General features: G+C 41.3%; 1 protein-coding gene across 2 annotated transcripts in view; it reads left to right on the top strand.

Moving 5' to 3' along the window:
• PCGF5 (polycomb group ring finger 5) overlaps positions 1-16,297 on the top strand; it is a 123,826-nt gene that overhangs the window by 12,224 nt on the left and 95,305 nt on the right. For both annotated transcript variants that reach the window (XM_086900768.1, XM_086900764.1), the window contains exons 3-4: positions 4,634-4,782; positions 11,182-11,358. The gene's annotated coding sequence lies outside the window, so the exon portion shown is untranslated. The remainder of the gene's footprint in view (positions 1-4,633; positions 4,783-11,181; positions 11,359-16,297) is intronic.

The raw sequence follows: 16,297 nt of genomic DNA, 5'->3' as shown, positions 1-16,297 counted from the left end.
CCCACATGTTACTCCTCCTTGGATTAGTGATGTGTTAGTGTGTAATGCCATGTTTATTTTGCAGTGTGTGTGTGCACCCAGCACTTATATATCCCATCATCTTACATATCCACAGGAAACAGAGGAGTATATAATTGCATATTGCAAAAAATGCATTTTTTCCTCTTCTTTCTTTTTAGCTGTTGGTTTTCCATAAAAGATAGGAAACACTTTTATTTGTCTAACATGTACTCTTTGATGCTTTTGTCAAGAAGTTAATTGGTTTGAGAATTAGTTAACTATGATATGATAATTATATCACTCATGTTTTAACTTTTTCAACATAGCAATATATATATGTATGTCTTTTTTCTAAAATGTTCAGGAAATTGCTACATAACCTGATTGGAGAGTACTTATCAATTTTTGGGGTCTAAAACTAAAAGGAAATATACTGTCTTCTCAGCAGAAAAAAATCCCACAAAACATTTTTATCCAGGTATGTTAAGCTAGTCAAGTACATAGTTAGAATGTAAGAATTTATTGAATAAAAAGATGAGGTTAATTTTTCCATTTTTCCAGATCATTCAACTAGCAGGTTGCTGGCGTGGACAACACAGTTCTCTGGTGTCAAAACTCAAACCAGCAATGAGTCAATAGTTGCATACTTTAGATAAGCTTAAAAAAAACCTCTTCAAATTACATAAGGGTTGGGGATTTCACATAACATGAAAAAATACAACTGATTTCTGTTTAAAAACAAGGTGTTTGAATGTTTCTGAGGCTGTGAGCTTTATCACAATGGCATTTCTACAACACATGAATCTAGATAACTCATTTGAATGGCTCTCAGGGAACAAGCAAGTGCAGCAAAACACATCAGAAGGATTTTTATCTGTGGTCAAGTGGGTTTATCTCTTGGGTGCTTGCCTTTCTAGTTAGCAGTACAGGTCAGGGTCCTGCTGCTCCAACCTGTGCTGAATCTGTTCACGTAACCTCTGACTGCATTTGTGTGTGGGAGATAATGTACATCATTTCCTCAGCTGCTGCAAAAAGGCTTTTCTGTGGAAGTGTGGAGTTGTCTTAAAGGTTTCTACTGTTCATAAATACTCCAGAACAACTCTAAGTCAGGCGGGAAAGGAGAGTGCTTAAAGTAAAGAACAGTGAGTGCCTGCCTGCAAATCCTGGCCACCTGAGTCACGATCCAGCACTGGCTGCTTGCTCTGCAGTAAAGCATGGCCAGTACTTCTGAATAGCAACAAAGGCGAATTCATCTTCACTCTGGAGAAGTTGTGGCATTTTTAAACTTTATTTTTATTTAGAATTTCAAATTGTCTGACTTAAAGCCTCCAGTTAGTGAATCTTGGTAAAGCTTTGCCTAAAAGCTCCTAATTGCTCCCTCTCATCCCAGTAGTGCAATGCCTTTTTTTTCTATGTAAGTGTAAGGGGCTGCTCTAGTTTTGGATGATAGAAACATCCCTCTGAAATGCTGCATGGCATGAAATGCACAGGACAAGATCCAGGTCCTAGCTGTCCTTTGCTCCACTTACACAGCAAAAGCAGCAGCTCAGGGGCCATTGGAGAGCTCCATCGGGAAGCAGTGCAAGACTTCACAGGCTGTACCTGAGGAAGTGATGGTCACTTGCAACTGGCTGCTTCAGTTTTAGGAATTCCACTCTGCAAAGGTGTCAGATTTCATGTGGAGCTTTTGACAGCAGTGACCAAATAACATCCAGCCATTGCTTTTCCCATTACAGCATATGTTGAAGTAGTTATCCAACAGGATTCCCAAATCCCTCTCCAGGCAGAATCAACCAAATTGCATTCCTCCCAAGGGGAGACTTTGGGAAGCCATCAGGTCCAAGTTTCTGCTCAAAACAAGGTAAAAATTGAATTCAGGTAAGGTTGTTCCAGGCTTCATCCAAACAGATCTTAAAAACCTCCAAGGAAAGAGATTTCATAACATCCCTGGCCATCCTGATCCAATGTCTGATTGTCCTCATAGCAATTTCTTTTTCCTTATATATAGCTGAAACTTCCCCGCTTTCAATTTATGATCATGTCTCATTCTCTTCCCACAAACCTCAGTAAAGAGCCTGGCTCCTCTTTCTTTGTAACCTCCTGCAAGGCTGGTTTTACTTTCCCTGAAACCTTGTCTTCTCCAGGCTGAACAAGTCCAGCTCTCCCAGCCATTTCTTAGACCATGAGTGCTCCAGCCCCCAACCATCCTGGGACTGATTTTACATCATTGTTTGGACACGTGATGAAAATACTAAATGATGTACCAGGAACTGATCCTTGTGGGAATCTGCTGGAAATAGTTCCACTCGTTACTCTCACCACTTTGCAATCTGTCAGTGAGCCAACTTTTAGATCTTCCAAAGTGCATCCTTTTAATTCCATACAATGCATGCTTTTTAATCATACCAACATATGCCATGAAATGAAATGCCTTTGGCAAGACCCAAGTAAACTGCATTAATATGAATGCTACTCTCAACCAGACCTTTCATTCTGCAAAAAGACACTTTTTTATAAAGCTTTGCTTTGCATCTAGCCCCACAGGTTGGCATCTGTTTCATGTAATTTGTCTGCTTCTGTCTTGATAAAACTTTGGTTAATAACTCGTCCCCCTGTTTTCCCAGAACTGAGTCAGGTCAGCCAACCTGTTGTTAACTCTTTCATCATTTTCAGCCAGTCAAAACATCTTGGGAGCTAAGAAAAAATGAAAAGGAGCTTCTCTGCTTTACTGGCACAGAAGTAATATCTTTGGATGCAACCCATGTGGATGCTCTACCTCAGTGAGATTCCTGCTTCTTGTGAATAAAAAGGAGCTCAGGGAATCAAGGTGATAAAGAATTGGATGGATTTTGCTTTAAAAGATGAGGATGTTTTCATAAAGCATTGATTTTTTAATCTCTGAGCAAAACAGTGATGTGTCACACCCCTGTTATAAGATGTGCAGTCAGGCAGCCTCTCTCATTTATTGGAATCATATCCACTATAATGTTAGAAACAGCTTGAGGAGAATTTTAAAATCACTATTACCTGATAACCTGATATACCTGATAAGAGAAAAAATAACCCTTTTATGTTTTTATTTTGGAGAAAGAGGGATTATTGTTTTGGGTTTTGTTTTTACTTTTAACATTTTGCAATTAAAATGTAAATGTGCAAATCTGCTTCACATTAAATTTGCTGAAAAGCTATTTCTCCCCTTTCATGAGGGTTCAGTAAGATATCATTTTTATCCAAGCTGTGCTTAAAAAATATCTCCTTTGATTCCGATAATACCAGTGAGGGTGGAAAAGCATTGATGCAAATTTGGAGTTACATTACATCATATGTTGGTTATCCTCTTGGGGTTCGAAGACAGATACTTCTGTGACTGCAAATAGGACACAAAAATACTTTTTCTCTTTTCTGACAGTTTATTATAGGTATACAGCATATACTAAAAAAGAAGTTTGAGCTTAATTTTAGAGAAGAGAGCAAGAAAAATGCCAACAAAAAAAAAAGGCAAGCAAAAAACCCCAAATACATCTTTTCCTCTAAAGTTTTAGAATCAGACAAATTTATGTCTGTGATGAATTTGGAGAAACAGCTTGTGTCCTTCTGTAACATAGAAGTTTTACAGGAGTCTCTTGTGAAATTGGCATGGGGTTTCTGTATTCTGTTTCATTTCAGGTTCACAAAGTGTAGGGAGTGCATGCAAAGGGACAAAAGAGTAGTGAATGGTCTAAATTTGGTCTGAAAACTGCAATGTCTTCATCTACAGACATTGTTTTTAGGAAGTTTCTATTTCACAAAGGAAAATACTAAAAATCTCCCCCATAGCTATTTTGTCTCAGCAAAGGCATCTTCACACCACAGCCAGCTGGATAAGGAGACCATGGGGCAGGTCTTTTCCTCAGAAAATCTGTTGTTATCCAAAGGAGCTAGAGAGGTGACTTGGCTGTGACCAGGACCAGCCAGCACTTCCTGAAGATCTCACCATATCTAATTCACATACCCTGTGAGAAATTTGCTATGAGAGCTCTGCTTCTTTTTCTGTGTTTTTTTGACCATCTGTGTGGCAAAGGCTGTTCACACTCTAAAATCATAGAAAGAGAGGGAAGATCCTTCTTTTTCCTCCCCCTCCTGTATCAATAGAGAGGATGCAGGACAGCATTAATCCAAATGAAACACTAAATTTCATGGTGAAGAAGTGCAAAAACAAATGCATACCTTATTTTTTCTCATGGATACAAGGACAAACATTAAGAAACTGCGATACTGAAGGGCAGTGCCATTTGTCACTGCCCAGTTTTTCACATGGCCAAGGGTTGTGGCTGAGTGACCACAGGAGTGAATGTATTCCCAGAGTTTCCTGCCTGAATGGCAATGAAGAGGCCACTGCCTTTTCTGACACTTGGATTCAGACAGCTGGGTTGTCTTTATTGCAAGTGAGTGGCCAGTAAATTCTGTTGAGTAACCTTATGTTTTCATACAGTGGTGTGTGATGAGGGAGGGAAAAGGCATTGCTTTCCCACTAAGCAGCATGAGTCAGACAACTGGTTTGGAGGAAATGAGAAATCACCAGGGGCTTTGCCAAGAAACTGCAGCTTGTGAGACACAGCAGAGTTCAGCTAGTTATTTTGTTTTCTTCATACAGTCTCTCTGCAATTCTTAGTTTTGGCAAAAAGTGGAAAAGAAATATTGAAACATTGGATGTCTAAATTCCACCGGGCTCCTGGCTTTCCTGAAACAAGGGAGTGTTGGGCATCTCTGACTACAACTTTGTCTGAATTCCAGCTCCAATAGGTATGGAAAAACATTTTCCTTTTATTTTTCAATATTCTTAAGCCTTATTTGTCAGAGGCCAAACACGTGGTCACAGTCTGAGCTCTTAGGTTTGCATGTGCTGGCTCAGAATGCCAGACTGCTGAGGTTAGATCCAGGTACAGGTGAATTTGTGATTGTCCTTGCAATTTCCTTTTGGGCTTTACTCTTTTAATGTTTGATCACAGAAATCAGTAGAAATGTTTCCCTGTCCTTTGGGGAGAAAAGAATTCACTTGAGACATATAGGGCATCTGTCACCTCCTGTCAGAAATCCCTACAGGTGACCTAGAGACTTTACTGCTTAATTTTCTAGTGACATTTCAAAGAACTACTTTTTTTTTACTAAGCTGCATAAGCAATTGTGCACATGCTCATTATGTTCTTGGGCAAGAAATTATTCTAGACAACAGATGAAAGCAAATCCAATTTTGCTTTTTTCTTTATTACAAGTTGGTAAATACTTAGCTATCAACCCAAGAAAAGCAGCAGCCTTGCTGTCTGGGTTCTCTCTTTATGTTTTTGCTGCAGTATGTCACCTAGTTTTTCTAAAATTTATACCACCTGCACCCAAAGGCCATGGCCCCCATCAGAACTTTTGATACATGCATAAAATCAATGAATACATGTTTATTTGGTGGCTGGTTGTAACAGAATGAAGACATTGAAAAAGCTGTCTTTTTCCCTGGGTGCCAGAAGTAATTTATATATAAAACTCAGGGGGAAAAAAGTAGTACCTGGAGTATGGTGTTAAAATGTAATTTTATTTGCTTTTAATTACAGCTGTACATTTGAGAAGGGCACTTTTTAATCTCTTATCAAAGCATTCTATTTTTCTTTGATCTAACAATAATTTATTGAGTGCAGTTGCCACCAGCATCTGTAATCCTTCTTAAAATCCCTCTATGCATTCCACTTTCTTCCAGGCTGGCCTTTTTCTGTCCATCACGGTAAACGTATTCTCCCTTTTGTTTATATGTGCATCTTCCATTTGTCTCCACTGGGGTTAGAGGCACTCACATGCAATGAATAGTCCTTTGAAGTGTGTGTTTTCTTTGTATTTTGTTTCACATGATCATTAATTAATATGATTATTTGCCACTCAGGGAGATCTCAGTTATCTGTATTAATGGAGCCTTTAGAATGGGGGGGAAAACAACCCAAACACTTTCTTGTTTGTTGCTGTCTAGGAGTAATGGTGGGGATGTGTAGCAGCTTTCCTAGAGATAGCAGCACTCTATCACCAAGTGATAGAGTTTCACTGGCATCCTTAAGACATTTTAATGTAAAGAAAAACTAAAATGGAAAGTTTAGGACCTGTAAAATGTTGCCTCTGTCACCTATAAATGCCAAGGTAAGTGGCCTTAGTACTTTGAAGCAACCCCATTGCTGTTTGGTACACTCAGTGAAGTCCTGGTCCTCCTCACACACACAAGGCATCTTGCATTGATGGACTGTCCCAAAACCACTGACTTGGCACAGAAGTCCTCCAGTGAAATGTGCACTTCTGAAAATGGTATCTAATACACTCTGAGACTACAGTACCCATCTCTTACTGAAAATAAAACCAAGCAGAGTGGGCTGTACCCATTACTTAGCCATCAGAAATCATGAGGAGATTGGACACCAACTCAGAAACAGAATCATGAAAGCTGCAGGCTCTTGGCCTGAGTGTATCTCTGTATTTATTATGAAGTTACAGATGGGTGGAGTCAGTCCATATGGTGCCTATAGACTTTTTTAAATTATAAGCCTAAAAATACAAAATTGAACAGCTGAATATTTTTAATTTTTGTACTTCCAACATTTCATTCAAGCAAATAATTCAAAAGCTTTGGAATGAAATGGTGAATTGTCCTTGTGCATTTTAGAATATTATCTCTATTTCTCTTTCCAGGTAGTGTAGGCTTCATAAGCTGTATGAGTTGAAGTCTATTGCCTGGAATCCATAGCCTCCTGAGATGTCATAAATGAGTTTGAAGCTTCCCCAATAATCAGCTCTTACCTTCACGCAGCTAAAACCCAGTTGGCTAATATGTCCAAGACAGAGATGAAGCTTACAGAAAAAGGCCTTGGCCTATTCCCTTGCAATGTAAGAGCATCATCAGTTAAAAAGAGAAATCCCAAAATCACAGGTTCATCTGCCTTTTTAAAACTCAGTAACCACAAAATAGGTGCTACCTTCAGCATCTTCACAGAAGGTTGTGCCATATTGTACTGGACTTGACCCTGGTAGCATCAGTTCTCTTAAGATGAAAACAAACAATTTCACCCTCTCTTTGACCGGCACATAGCAAATTTATCTCATTTTTGTCCTGCCAGCTATGTGCTGCTAGCCAGTGAGACAGTTCTTCAAGAACTGTCACATGAAGCAGAGCATCCATATGGAAATCATCTCTAGGTGCAATAAAATTACCACAAATCACCATGTTGTAGTGCACAATTTGTTCCAAGACTTTTCACTTCTCTTTCAGGACAGTATTCTTTTAAGTCAACTAAACACAAAAACTCAACCACAAAACATCCCAGCTGATAAGAACAAGTAGTAAGTTAGTAAGTAAGTAAGTAAGTAAGAACAAGTAAGTTAGTAATACCAGTCCTGCTCACAGGAGAGAAAACAAAACTCTGAAGTTTCACGAAGTGCTTCTTGCTCTAAGCAGGGATTAGTTTCCACAAGCATCTCTTCCCATCTGTCAAGGACAATTGTCTGTGAGATTTCTGCTGGGCTGAACTAGTGCAGAGTTCCTCCCTCATTAAGATGGCTTGAATAAAGGGAATAGCTCCTAATAGTATCTTTTAAGAATTGACAGGATGTATTTATTAGTCATAATATTTGTGAGAAAGAGGAGCCAAGTAACTGTCGGAAGCAGCAGTCAGAAGTGGACAAACTCGGCTACTGCAAGGAGCTGAACATGGAGCAACAAACACTCTTCTTGATCAGAGCAAGTGCCACACCACCTCCACAGCCTCTGGAGCTGCAAGTTCATGGAGTCCCTATGTCCAGGGAAAACATGTAGGGTCAGAAGTTTGCAGGGTTTTGGCTGAGGACTAAACCTCAGCAGCTGTTGACTCCCCCTTCTACTGTGTCTGCACAGGGAATGCGAGACCTTCACACTAGAAATGATTCCCAGTTGCAGCTGCTAGATATTCATAACAAATGTCTAATGGCTAAAATTGTGTGCTGTGGACAGTGTCACCTTTCATGTCATATGGGGACAATTGTGTATTCTCCACTGTGGCTGGGATGTCCCATCCTAACATCATCCGGAGCTGTACTCCTAGACCAGGAACTGCTGTCACTGAGCAGTGAGTTCAGACCCCCGCTAATGCTTTCTTTGTATCAAGTTACTGTATTCTAACATTGCAGATATACCAGGACTGGGTAGCTGCCACTGTGTCTCACTGCAAGAGAGAAAGTGTAACTGTAGCAGACCAGTCTATGAATTACATTTGAATCAGGTTCGATTCCAGGTTACAGCAGGACAAGGGATATGCACATCCCATTCCAGAGTGCTTGCAAATTTGTGCTTCCAAAGGCAATGTGCCTTTTGTGCTGATATTGGGCATCACCAGGAGAAAACACAAGGAGGATTTATTGTGTTGATGAATGGAGGTGGATGAAGTGCTGCTGACCATCGTGAAGTTTCTGCTGGTTTGCTCTGAAATACCTTTCTTCAGAATCACAAAATCTCTGAATATTCTGATTTGGAAGGGACCCACAAGGATCACTGAGCTCAGCTCTTAAGTGAATGGCCCATACAGGGATTGAACTGTGACATTGGCATTATTAGCACCATGCTCCAACCAGCTGAGCCTCAACTAATCCAGTCTTCTGGGAGGAACATGCCTTTCTACTGGTTTACACTAGAACCACTAACCTGAAATAACATTTTCACGAATCAATCAACTTTCCAACCCCCAGAATCTGGCAATCTTACAAAAATCTTCTTTCTGTTAAGATACAATGAGGTACCACAAACAGCCTGGGGAGATGGAAAGCACAGAGAAACTACTGCAATGTGTAGGGATGCAGTGCAGTGACCAAAAGTACAGTGCACCTCCCTCATGGGAGCTGGTAAGGACACACAGTGCACCAGCTCTGTGCGGGCTCCTGTGCATTCAGGGCTCCTTGCTCCTGACACAGCTGATTATTTGTCCTGTTCAGACTCATCCTGGATATGCTGGACTTAGGGAAAATACCTGGAACAATTCTGTTGTGCTCAACAGCCAAATAACCAGAGGTTTCCTCTTGAAGCGGTAAGCTGCATGTTGCCATCCTGAATCAGTAGAATTGGTGCATCTGATAATCATGTGATTATCTCTCTTCAGCTCTAAACTTACATTTGACAGACATAGATTTGAACTTAGGGCCAAAGGCTCAGAGAGAAGAGAAGGAAAGATCACTTGCTTTCTTTGCTTTGTCAGAGTAAAAAACATTGGAGCCCAGTGCCTTTCCTGAGGAAGGACAGGTTACATCGCATTAGACACTATCATCCTTTAACAGGTTCTGGGATTATTTTTGAAATTACAAAAACAACCACATGAGTTATTTCTTGTTTACAGGACAACTGTTCTCAAAAAATAAATCCAGCAACAAAGAGGAGTGGCAGGGAAAGATAGATAGTATTTGGTTTCACTAACAGTCTAGTCAGATGAAAATATCCCCCCTATATCTGACCCTCAGGGTGTGTTGCTGGTCAAGTGAAGCCAAGTTGCATAAAGTTCAGCCAAGAGAGCACCAACTTTGGCCTGGTGAGGTGTTGAGGACGAGGTTTATTTCACCATATTTATGTATATAGAATCAGTTTAAAGAAGCACTGCAGTATTTGTTATCCTGTAGGTAAATGGCCTTACCCTGAGATGCACTCGGATCTCCTGCCTGGCGCTGAGTCACTACACTCCTGCGGGACTCAATCAGAGCTGGGAGCTTTGGATATCTTAGGGTTTGCCTCATCCAGAGTGTGATCTATTGGATCCTGCTGACAAAACCTCCTTCTCCCCTGCTGTTTAATTTTAGGATTTGGCACTGATGTGTATTTTGTCTTCCTTTGCCATCACACAAATAAATGAGGGTGGAATTCTTACAGAGAGATGAGGGGTAAAAGTCCTTTTTTAAGTAGTTTTGCCATTGCTGAGAACTTTTTCTCATGCAAAGCAGAAGTAGTTTTTCTGTCTGTGCCACAGGAAAACCAAAAGTTAGCAGAATTTTGAGTCAGTAATGCCTCTTTCCGTTTCTCTGTCGTGCATCCTCCCTTTGACATGTACTAACTAAATTTTTCACTTAATGAAGCAATCCCTGGAAACATTATGCTTTTTTTAACATTTGCAAGAAACTTGTCTCTGAGTTTGACTTGGGTTTTGTTGAAGAAAATGATCTTAGAAAGCTATTGGATTCAATCTATCACTTCATTGATCTGGATTTCTAAATTCACTTACCTCTGTGCATCTGTACAGAAGAGAATCAAATATTTTAAGGAGCATTTTAGCTCAAATTCACTCACTGAGCTGCCAAGAAATAGCAGTTTACATGAAATGATGCAGCTGAGAAGGGAGAAATAACCCTAATGATTAAAAAATTCAAGAACTTGTTCAGAATTTAAATACATGGGTTTTGGCTTTCATGTACATGAAAAGAATCCTTCCCAGTCTCTCTAACGGTGGCATTGTGTCTGCACCTAGGAATGTTATAAACAGATCATAGCAAAACATCATTCAAAATCACATTTCTTAAAATTATAGTCACAATATGATTCATCATGAATGCCATTATACTAAAACTAAGAGGAATGGTGATGAATTGTATTAAATGCACATGTACACGTTGCTGTTTTCTATATCTCTGCTATTCCTTCACTGTTTCTTTTATATCCTTTCTAACAAGACTGTGAAAGAGAATCTCTAATTCATAACCTCTGATTTTGAGACTATATTCCATCATATTGAGCTGTTCCTGAAATAAATCCCTCTAGTTTTTTATGTCATTTGTATTCTCCAAATCCCACCCACGTAATTGGAAGCTTTGAGGCATAGTATGTGTGTTCATATCACAACACAAAAGAGAGCTATCCACAGGCTGCAGAATTGTGGGGCATTAATTTACATAATGTAGGAACTTATAAATCATAAGATACTTCTCTATGATAGTAGGATTTAATATAATTTATTTACATTCATACCACATCTTAATGCAATTGGAAACACTTCTATTTGCTTATCGCTGTACTTTTCATAAATGGTGTAAGAGTTTATTAGAATATTAGGAGGCATTGACCAAGTCAGCTATTTTGTACCAGAAAAATGCCCATTGCAGCTCACAGATAGTTAAAACTAAAACAATCTTTATAAAGAATCATTAACAGTGTTCTTTTGTTTTAAATCCCAGTCACCCCTGTGCTCTGCTAGCAAGCTGTGCTGAACCAGGTGTTTCTGCTAAGGACCAGGGACCAGCTGACCTTCTCTAGTAAGAGGGGAGAGGAGAGCAGACCATCTCCACCGAGAAGGCAAGCAGGAGTGGAGCAGCTTTAGGTGACAGCAGACTCCTCTTTAGCCCTGAAATGAGGTAAGTGTTACCTTTATTTTGGGCTGCTGTTGAGGGAGATATGCTTGCTTTGTTTACACAGATATGCTGCAGTCTGTTTATTGTGTTTAGCTGCCATTTATAATGTGCCTCACAGGAGCTGTGATTTGAGATTATTGCTTTTGTCATCTGAGATGTATTGTAGAAGTCTGGACTTCTGTTTGGAACCCGTTCTTTAACTAGCTGCCTTTCCCCAGGGTGACTGGGGAGAAAATAAAAAAAAAATTTAAAAAAAAAAGGTGGTGTAAAAACTTCACCAACTACAGTAACTCTGTAATTGAAGCTGTTTTCTCAGCTTCAAAGAGTTCCCTAATGTTTAGGACAGAAGGTAATTCAGAGGAGAGGTTGGGTATAGGGCCTGTTTCCTGTAGAGCAGTGAGAAAGGGGTAAGACATGAACAGAAACTGAAGTTTGTGTGATGGACCACTTGTTGCTTTTCTGCAGGAGCAATTTCTTCAAGGGGATGAAGGAAAAAAAATCCTGTGTCTGCTTTTTTGATGGATCTGCCTTTGTCTGCTACAGCCTTCTACTTCCTCATTTGAAAGAAAAAAATCTTGAATATTCAGGTGGCCAATCTAACATTTGCCAAAAAAAAGCCCTACCCTCTCCCCCCTTAAAAACCTGCTGTAAATCTGAGTTCATTACACTCCTTGTTCCCTCTTTGATCCCAGTTCCTCCCTTCAGGCTGTAGAAGAGCTGAACTAAGAAACCACTGAGGCACGGGGGCTGCCCTGAGACCTCCTACTTGTTTCAATATATCTGTGAAAATCACTGCCAAGAATTCCAGAGGATGGGGAAAGAAAGGGGTGTGGGATGCTTGTCTTGAAATGTTGCCAGCTTCCCATATGTAGAGAAGTGCTGGTGTTTGGCTTGAGCCCTGCTCTAAGGGCTGTACCTGCACTCCAGGTCAAGGGCTGAGTCCCAGAGGCAGCAGGTTTCTCTGTTTCTGCTACTTTGGGACAGGCCAGCAGCTGTTTCTGAAAAGTGCCTGCTGGCATCAAGCTGTGTTTTGACTGGGAGTACTCCAGTATCCGCCTTGGTGCTTATTCATAGGTAGTCAGGAGCTCAAAAACCATGTTTAGTCAATTTGCCAAACACAGCATATGTGAAGAAGTCTGATTTTCAGGGATGTTTTTTCCCTTTTGGTCTTGCTGCTTCACTAGAGTCAGAGGGATCTCCAGCATTCTTCATTCTCTGCCTCTCAGTAGCCACCAGCAGGCCTTTGCCAAGGGCCCGATTCCATCACTGAGTTTCCTGAGGGCCTGCAGACAGGGCAGGGACTGCCTGCCTTGTAGCTGTGATGGTGTGTTGGCTTTCCTTCTCCCTGGAGAGTTTAGAAACATCATGACTTGTTTTGTACCTCCTGTACCTGTGTCCTGTGGCACCCAGAGCAGATGAGCTGGATGGCTAAATCGTGCTTGGCTGCAGGCAAGAGCCGGAGCCTTCCTGTGGCCACCCAGCAGTGCAAACTCTGCCCAGCTCCGTGTCACAGGCACCCTCAGCACACACCAATTGTTCCTTTCCTGTCCCCTGGCAGCAGCGAGGCTGTGGAGGAATAATGCACAGCAAATAGTTTGACTCATGCACACCTTTAGCCTCTCTGCTCAGCAATGAGACCTGCATTTGCACATCAGCTTACGGAGGAATGATTTCCATAGCAACGGCCAGGATATGTGGGATAGTATGAATGCTGCCTCGGAGAACATATAAAGCACCTTCTTAAGAAATAACTGACTACACAGGCTTTGGAAAAAAAAAACAACCAAAACCCACTTGCAGTTGGCTATCTGATGGGAGTGTTGTGTAATTTTTTTGGTTTTTTTTTCTATTGTTGTAAAAAAAAAATCTATTCATTGGGTTTTTAGATATCACCCTTTTAAAAAGACATTCTTGTGTAAAGAGTATGGGGGATTTCTGCTTTATAGAAACTGCCAGTGGATGCAGAGAGCATGGAAAGGTCTGTGATGATTCTTCAGCAACGGAGAGAATTTAATAGCCTGAATGAAGACCTGATAGGGAGTTACCTGAGGCAAGCACCAAGGGGATGGGAAGAATAACTGCTCCACTGATTGAGGGGCAGGGAAGCAGGAGCAGCTGGTAGTCCCTTTAAGTAACAGGTTTTGTGGTTATTACTGTGGGGCAGACTTTCTGTTATCAGAAGACAGGGAGGCAATGCTCTAGTATTTGGACATGCAGAGAGACAAGATGTTCCCATATGCATGAAGGGAAAAAAGCCATTTAACTCCTGGCTACATGCATATGTATGTCCTCCCCTTGCTGCTGTTCTCCTGCTTCTTTTCCTCTTTGTTTCATTTATTTTTTTGTTTGTTTGTTTGTGAGGAGGGAGGCAGGGTGGAATGGGTTTATTGCACAGCTCTATGTACTCACAAAGCAGCCCAGAGCCTGGACACCCCCGCCAGGCTTCTCTGGGAAATGTGGCAAACAAGTGAATTGGCTTCTGTAGGGTCAGGTGTGGTACTGCTCCAGGAGGGTTTCCCCCCTCCTCAGCCCTTTCCGATCAGGGAGGTGTGTCCCTGGGCACACATCTGCAGCAGGCTCTGTGGTGCCAGCACTGGTTACCTGGATACAAACAGCTCTGTCTTTCCCAATGGCATGAGACTGGAAGGAATTGCTTCGGCTCATTATAGGTGGAATGAATAAAAGCAACTAGGCTGATTTCATCACTTCCTTACTAAGGTGGTATGTAATCAACAGTGTGTGCTGCACTGCAGCACAAGTACCTTAAAAATAAACAGTTTTGGAAGGGGAAAACTTCTTCGTATTTCAGAAGTTTAACAGTTAATTGTTAATTAACTATTAAATATTGGAAAGAGCTAAATTAATTAACAATTAAATTAAATATTGGAAACAGCTAAAACCGTTGGCAATCTTGTACTTTAGCTGGATGCTCAGACAAGCCCCATGTGCTGTGGAATTCCTGCCCCTTCCATGCATTGAGAGGCCTGGATGAGTTTGCACAGCCCATCTACCTAGTTTGTTTGGTTTTTTTTAACTTTCGCTAAATAATTACTATTCTTAAAAGACTTACTTGTTGACTTATACAACCAGCTAATATTTTGTCCACCTGGTATTTTGCCAGTGAGAAGGGCAATGTGAGGACAGTGACAACTGGCTGTGGTTCTGTATGGACCCTGTGTGCCTGTAAAACAGCACCCAAAGGATTAGCTGGACCCTCATATTTGCCATTCCCCTTTGGAAATCTGTGTGCTCTAACTTTGACATTTGTCCTGAGTAGGGATTCTAAATCTATATTTTCATATGGCAGCAAAGAGCAGGGCTATGAGATTTCTCCTGACAGTGGAGCTGGGAATGGCAAGCCCTGTCTGCAGGGGTCAATAATGGTGGGTTATCCCAGTGTCTGCTGCTGTGGGGTTTAGATCTCAGGAACAAAGCAAGCTATTTTCTTTTAATGAGTATCGTGTACTTCCAGCTTATGCCGTAATAGGATTAAACAGTCTCGGCATGGCCTTGGCAAGGTTGCACGCACCCTCGGGCAGGGGAGTCTAGACTCACCCCTTTGATGCTGGCATGTGAGGAGTGTGGCTCTGTGGGCACCCTGGCAGGTGTGATGTGGCTGAATCCAGCCCTAAAACACACTGCCTTTGTCTGGCATCAGCTTAATGTCATGTGTGTATGTATTAGCTGCTAACATGGATTCTAAAAGGCAAAAGATGAGCTGGAATACTGCATGTACTCATGTAAACATTGTAGTGAGGGATGCACTTCTCTCTAAAGAGAATTGGGACGGAGCCTGATGATCAATGTCATCTCCTTCTGCAGGAATCTTCCCCTCCGCCTCTTTTTCTGTCTTTGATTCTCTCTTCTGTATATGACTTTGACATACACAGACATTTAATGTCTAACCCAGTGTGACCATCTGAGAGTATCCTTGTTTATAGAGTTGCTTATTCCAGGCTGATGTGTTGCAAAGGAGGTTGAGAGTCTGAACCAGAGCAGGATGACACAGTTGTGTAAGCAGCAAGTTTCACTCTGGGAGCAGGGGGTCTCATGAAGCAAGACCTGAGTGCCTTTCCCTCATTCCTCCTTCTCAGCAAACAAAATGCTTTCATATACTTTCTTCTCCCATCAGCTACATCTCCTCTGCCCACATGCCAGCTCTCCTGGAAAGTTGCAGATATGGGAGTTGTCAACCTGCATTTCAGTGCCAATATTGTGGAGGAAGAGCATGTGCACTTCCAGGGTGGAGTTCTCCTCTTGCTGGTGTCTCTGAAGGCAGCTCTGTGGAAGTGAGTTCCAACTAAAATCAGTGACTGTAGAAGACCAGCGCTGGAAGCTGTTTTTGTTTTGTCCCATGCATCTGTTTTCCTCATGGCAATGCAATGTGTCTGTGTCAAAGTTATAAAATACCTCTTTTCCAGAAATTAATTATGACTACATGAGATGACATTGCCATGTATGCTGAATGGAGAACAAGAAGGAAAGAGCAAATTGTAATAAAATTCTTTTTATTGGAGCAGTAAAGGCCCCCATGATCTTCCACTTACCCTTTAAGAAAGTGCCTCAGCTTGCCAGCACTGCTAACAAGTAGATGGCTTTAGAGTTGTTGTGTTAGAGAAAAAATAGATTAAATACGGCCTTGGATTTTTCAGGTATTAGCTCCTGAAATAAATATGAGGAAGAGGGTCTCCCTTTAATGCTCTAGGGCTCATGCTAAGCATGTGCCTTGGAAAGAAATCGTTCTCTGCTGCTAAGTCTGGCCCTCGGCCATTTTTCAGGGAAGAACAAGCAAACAAGGAAATTCAGAGTCTTGCCAGAGGGTGAGGGTGTGACAGAAATGAGAAAAAATGTGGCTGCACACAAACTTGCACCTTGCATGGCATTTTTGGTAGCTTCCTTGGCAGGAGCTCAGCTGTGGATCTGAGATCCTCATGAGACTTCA

This window comes from Cyanistes caeruleus, chromosome 8 (assembly GCF_971803275.1).
Source record: "Cyanistes caeruleus chromosome 8, bCyaCae1.hap1.1, whole genome shotgun sequence".
Lineage (NCBI taxonomy): Eukaryota > Metazoa > Chordata > Aves > Passeriformes > Paridae > Cyanistes > Cyanistes caeruleus.
The sequence above is the reverse complement of the archived record's forward strand: the minus strand, read 5'-3'. Positions and strand labels throughout refer to the sequence as shown.